The sequence below is a fragment of the Crinia signifera genome, chromosome 1, assembly GCF_055691185.1.
Source record: "Crinia signifera chromosome 1, ASM5569118v1, whole genome shotgun sequence".
NCBI lineage: Eukaryota > Metazoa > Chordata > Amphibia > Anura > Myobatrachidae > Crinia > Crinia signifera.
Window position 1 is genome coordinate 93,995,318 of NC_139217.1, and position 6,000 is coordinate 94,001,317.

A 6,000-nucleotide genomic window follows, 5' to 3' on the forward strand; every position below is an offset into this window, starting at 1 on the left:
GGGGGCGTAATGGTACTGGGAGGGAGGGGGGGTGGGGGCTCAGTGGCACTGGGGGGGGGGGGTTGGCACAGACTGAAGGTCAGTCCTGGGCCCCGTGAATCCTAATGGCGGCCCCAGGGGCTGGCTGGCAACTTTTAGCCTGGGGGGCAAGTCCAGAGCACTGGCCCATAAGTAACAGCGCATCATCGATTCCCGGAGACCCCCCCCTTGAAATTTTTTTAATATTGCCGCAAATGGGTAGAGAATATTTCAGTAAGAGGGCGTAGCTACGATCGCGGCCCACGATCAGACAAAAAATGTACAATATTTGCTCCATCATAGATGGGGGCTGAGGGCTGGGAAAACCCCCTGTGCCCCCTGTATAATAATATATCAAAACGTTTTTTTTTAATTCTTATAATATTTCGAATAATACCATTTCTCCCATATAGCAAAAAATTTGTCAATTGAGTTCCTGGAGGCATGCACATACCGCTCATGTTTCATATTAATATTTACCAAGTTAATCCATTCATTATGGCATGGGGCCTTCTTAGCCATCCATTCCCGGGCGATAAGAACCTTAGCTATTGCACATAAGTTTATAAGAAGTTGCTTGAAGTCGGCCGGGAGATCACCAGGCCAAACTCCAAGCAATGCTCCCAGGGGGGAACAGTCCCGAATATTCAACCCAATATCTACCAGAACATCTCTTATTCCACACCAATATTTCTGTATTAATCTGCACTCCCAGAGCAGATGCCAAAAGTCGCAACCCTGCGCCTGACATTTTGGGCACTGGTTGCAGCCGCCCCGCGAAAAACCCTCAATCTTAGCCGGAGTTAGGTATGTTTGATAAAGTATGTTCAACTGAATTTGTTGAATTCTCAGGGAGTTGGTTGCTGTTTGCGGGATGCCCAAAGCCAATTTCCATTTTTCTTGGGTGAGTTCAGGAATTTTAGTCACCCACTTTTGCCAACGTCCCTCCGAGTCATCTATTTGAGTAGTTACCATAAGGTATTTATAACATTTTGAAAGACGTTTTTTTACAGGGAGTACTGTCAAGAGCTTTTTCAAAGGGGATTCTATTAAACAAATACAGCTCTCACTATTCTGTTGCGACAGGGCACTTCTAAGTTGTAGATATCGAAAAAAAAAAACCCTAGGAAGTGCAAATTCCACTTGGAGTTGGGTATACTGCTTCAACCTCCCGTTCTCCAGGATCTGCCCAATGGACGTAACTCCATAATGTCCCCAGATCCTACCGCCTTGACATCTGTTTAGGCCCTCAAGGCCAGGAAGAGAGAAGATATGTGTATCGGGATCGGTACCTTCATACCCCATCTTGGTGCTAACCCACTTCCAGACCAAACGAAGTTGCTTAATGAAAGGAGGTATCCTAGGTATTCCCCCATGTTTAAGAACAACCTGTAACGGTTTGTGACCGGGGAGCCAGTTACGAGTATATCCACTTAATTCCTCATAATATTCATCCTCCTGGATCCAGGTTGAGAGATGAACCATCTGGGCTGCAAAGTAATACATTTTAAAATTGGGCATAGCCATCCCCCCGGAGCAACGCTCCTTACACAATGTTGACATTTTAATACGCGGAGCCTTGTTCTTCCACACAAATGTTGAAAGTTGCTGGTTTATTTTACGGAATCTAGGCTCAGGAATAAAAATTGGGGAGTGCATGAAATTATACAACAGTTTGGGGAGTACAACCATTTTTATTAAGTTAACCCTTCCCAGTGTGGTTAGTGGGAGGCTCTGCCAGATCTTACAACGGGACTTAATTTCCTCCATAACTGGATCTAGGTTCCACTTTAAATATTCCGCCGAGTTACTTGAAACAACTATGCCCAGATATTTAAACCTCTCAACCTGGGGCAGGCCAAAACTCTCGCCCTCGCTGCCACTATGCGTCTTATTGGAGATTAACAGTTGGGATTTGTTATAATTTATCACCAGGCCAGAGTAGTCCCCAAACTCTCGCATAGTATCGATAACTTTCGGAAGATATTGTTGATATTCCGTCATCCCGACCAGTAAGTCATCCGCATACAGGGATACCAAGTTTTTAAGCTGCATGCGTGTCCCGCTTCCGATTTCCAAAACAGTTCTTAATTTACAGGCAATTGGTTCAATGGCCACAGCGAATAATAAGGGGGAAAGGGGACATCCTTGGCGTGTTCCCCTAAAAAGAGGAAACGCATCGGAAAGCAGGCCATTAACTAGAACTCTTGCCCTAGGAGATTGGTAAAGCAGAAAAACCCAATTAATGAACCGAGGTCCGAAACCAAAAACTTGCAATGCTCTTTTCAAGTACACCCATTCGACCGAATCGAATGCCTTATTGGCGTCGAATGATGCTACAGCTATATTAAGCCCATATACATCAGCTATTTGCATAAACATGGTTAATCTTTTAAGATTAATAGCCGTGGATTTCCCGCTCATGAAGCCAACCTGGTCTGGGTGAACAATTTTCCTGATCACGACGTTCAGCCTATTAACCAGGATTTTAGCGAGGATTTTGGCGTCGGTCGTGATCAGGGAAATTGGGCGGTACGAGTCCACCAGCTCCGGATTTTTTCCACTCTTCAGAATAACTGTAATTATGGCCTCGGTCACAGAGTTAGCAAGCCTACCCTCTTGTTCCATTTTCTCTAAGGATTGCAGGAGTCTTGGAGCAAGAATACTAGCGAACTGCTTATAAAATTCGCTAGGTAATCCGTCAACTCCTGGCACTTTACCCTGCGGGAGTGAGGTGATGGCCGCAACTACCTCCTCAACTGAAACCGAGGCCTCCAATGAACATCTATCCTCCTCTGAGAGGGTTGGAAGAGTAATGCCACTCAAGTACCTTTCGACATCCCCATCATTGTAGGTCAACTTAGAGTCATATACTTGAATAAAATGGGCACGAAAGGCATCGGCTATAGCTGAGGCAGAGGTAACAATAGCTCCTGTATCTAACTTTATTTTAGTGACAGCAGTAGATGGACGTTCTAGGTTTGAGAGGTATGCCATGTATTTACCGGCTCTATCTGCGTTCAAGTAATATTTGTGGGACTCAATTAGTACCTTATGGGTCATCATAACTTGCAGGTGTTCCACCCACAAACGCTGTGCTTGTAGCCATTCCCCTCTATTGGACTCGCTGTTATCACTTACATATTGCTGTTCTTTAGTTATCAGTTGATTTTCTAACTCCGATGCGGTATTGCGGAACCTTCTTTTGGCCTGCCCTATCTTTTTCAGGCAGATCCCCCTCATAAATGCCTTAGCACAGTCCCACACTACTGAGGGTTCAGCGGAGCCAATATTGGTATTGAAGAAGCCATCCATCAAAGTCTGGAATTCCTCACAATTATTTAACTGTGAAAGCCAGGATGGGTGGAGCTTCCATAATTTTACACCTAAATTCAAAGATGGCTCTAGTTGAACCCTAATTGGGGAATGATCTGAAATCCCACGGGGCAGGTACTCTATGCCCAATACTTTTACCAGCAAGTTTCTAGATACAAGAACCATATCAATTCGCGAGAACGTATTGTGCACCGGGGAATAATATGAATAGTGCTTAGCATTGGGATTTTTTTCCCTCCAAACATCCCACCAATCAATCTCAGAAGCAAATTGGGCCAGGTTGGTCTTAACATTTGAACCCTCTCCTCTATTCCCTGATCTATCCACTGCTGAATTCATCACGGCATTGAAATCTCCGAGGCAAATAACATGTGACTCTGGGCGGGCCGCAACAAAACCGACCGCCAATCTCAGGACCTCAAGTGTGAAAGGAGGGGGTATATAGACTGCCAGGATGCAAAACCTCTTTGATTCTATTAATCCATCAAGAAACACATATCGTCCCCTTGCATCTATTTCAGATGCAATAAGTTCAAATGCAACGTTTTTCTTGAATATAACAGACACGCCCCGAACGGCAGAGGAAAAGTGCGAGTGATAGGACTTTCCCATCCAAGATCGGCGAAGGGATGTCACTCTGTCCCCAGAAATATGCGTTTCCTGGAGACAGATGACATCCGCCGCCGATACCCGACACTGGTTAAGTACCAAGGCACGCTTGATTTTATCACCAAGTCCCCTCACATTCCAAGTTATAAATCCCACCATTGAACTCTTTGAACACAATTTCCCTCCTGAGCCCAAGCTGCCAAGATAGAACAAGACCTGCCCTCAACTGCAATATAAACACTAGATTTCCAACAATTATCAACATTATTTCCATTCCTGAAAAAGTAAGGACGTCGATTAACTGTGCTTGGTATATGTAAACATACAACACAAAACAACAACCCCACCCCCCCCCCTCCCTGTATCACCTATCCAGCTAGGCATACCTATTTGTGTGCCACCTCCCACCCTCCCTAAAGAGAACCCCCCCCAAAAAAAAAAAAAAAGCCTAATCCTCCTGCAGCGGGGCCTGACCCTGTCTAGGTACCCTCACAGGCGCGCTTGTCTCTCCGGCGCAACAACGTTAAGTTATGTACTCTTATGTTTGTTTCCCCAGCCCCAGCCAACCCCCAAATAATGAGAAAAGAAGAGAAAAAAAAAAAAACCCATAAAGGTAGAATTGCATAGCTCCCTATTGATATCTACTTAGTGAGAACAATAATCACTGCTCAGCAATAGGTAATCACATACATATGTCAAAGCAAAAAAAAAAAAAAAAAAACAATACAAAGAATGCCTGATGGTAACTATAAAAGTAAAATTGCACAACTCCCTATTAATAACTACTTAATGGGGGCGATATTCGCCGCTCAGCAATAGATAATCACAAAAATCAGAGAAAGAGAAAAAAAAAAAAAATAGTCTTCGTTGGATACATGGTTGCACAGATATGTCAAGTCACTCATATATCGGTTAACCTCATCGAGGAGGTCCACAACTGAGCAGCATCCAATGAAGAGTTGTGCAAATCAAGTCTCTCATATCCCAGTAAACCTCTTCCAAGACGCCAACCGCCTTCTGTCGAGTCAGACCCCGGTTTCCAAAAAATACATGGGGGTTACAGTAGGCACTTCCTCCAGGCGTGCGCCTTCAATTTTGACCGGAGAGGGAAAAGAAAAAGAAAAAAAAAAATAGCACCTCCATGTTACTTAAAAAATTACAGTGAGCGCATCCTCCAGGTGAACTCCGCTGATGGAGAGTAGCTCACTTTCAATTTACACCAGAGGAAGAAGGAGGAAAAAAGAGAGGAAAAAAAAAACTAATTCAAAATTCACTCCTGCGCAAGTTGAATTTTCCCAGGATGCACCTTGTCAAGCCAAGCCGCGACTTCATGCGGGGAGAAGAAAAATTTAGTCTCATCCTTATAGATGACACGAAGTTTGGTAGGGTAAATCATAGAGTAGCTGAGGTTCAGTTCTCTCAACCTTGCTTTTACGTCCCTATATCGGGCACGCTCTTTCTGAATCTCATAAGGGAGATCAGGAAATACTGATATTTTCTTGCCGTTATATTTTAAGTCTCCCATACTTCTAGCCATACGTAGGATGTTATCGCGATCTCTTGAAAGTAGGATTCTCGCGATGAACGTGCGGGGGGGACCTCCCGGAATTGAGGGGCGCGCAGGTATCCTGTGAGCCCGTTCTACTGCAAAGTGGGTGGAAAGGGCCTCCCCATCGAAGGTTTGCTTAAGCCATTTTTCAGTGAATTGTTCGGGGGCTCCGCCCTCCACTCCCTCCTCCAATCCAACAAACCGAATGTTGTTCCGACGAAGTCGACCTTCCATGTCAGACACCTTAGTGCGTAACTCAGACAGCTGAGTTGACATAGATTTAACCTGAGTTTGCACAGGAGTAATAGCATCTTCCAACCCAGAAATGCGAGCCTCTACCTCTGTCACTCTAGCGCGGGTTTTCTGTAAGTCATCTCGAATTAACATAATATCGGATTGCACTTTATTTATTTGTACCGACAACCGAGATTCGGATGAATTTACTGCTTCAAGTACTTGTGCTAGTGTAACCTCGCTTTGCTGAGGAT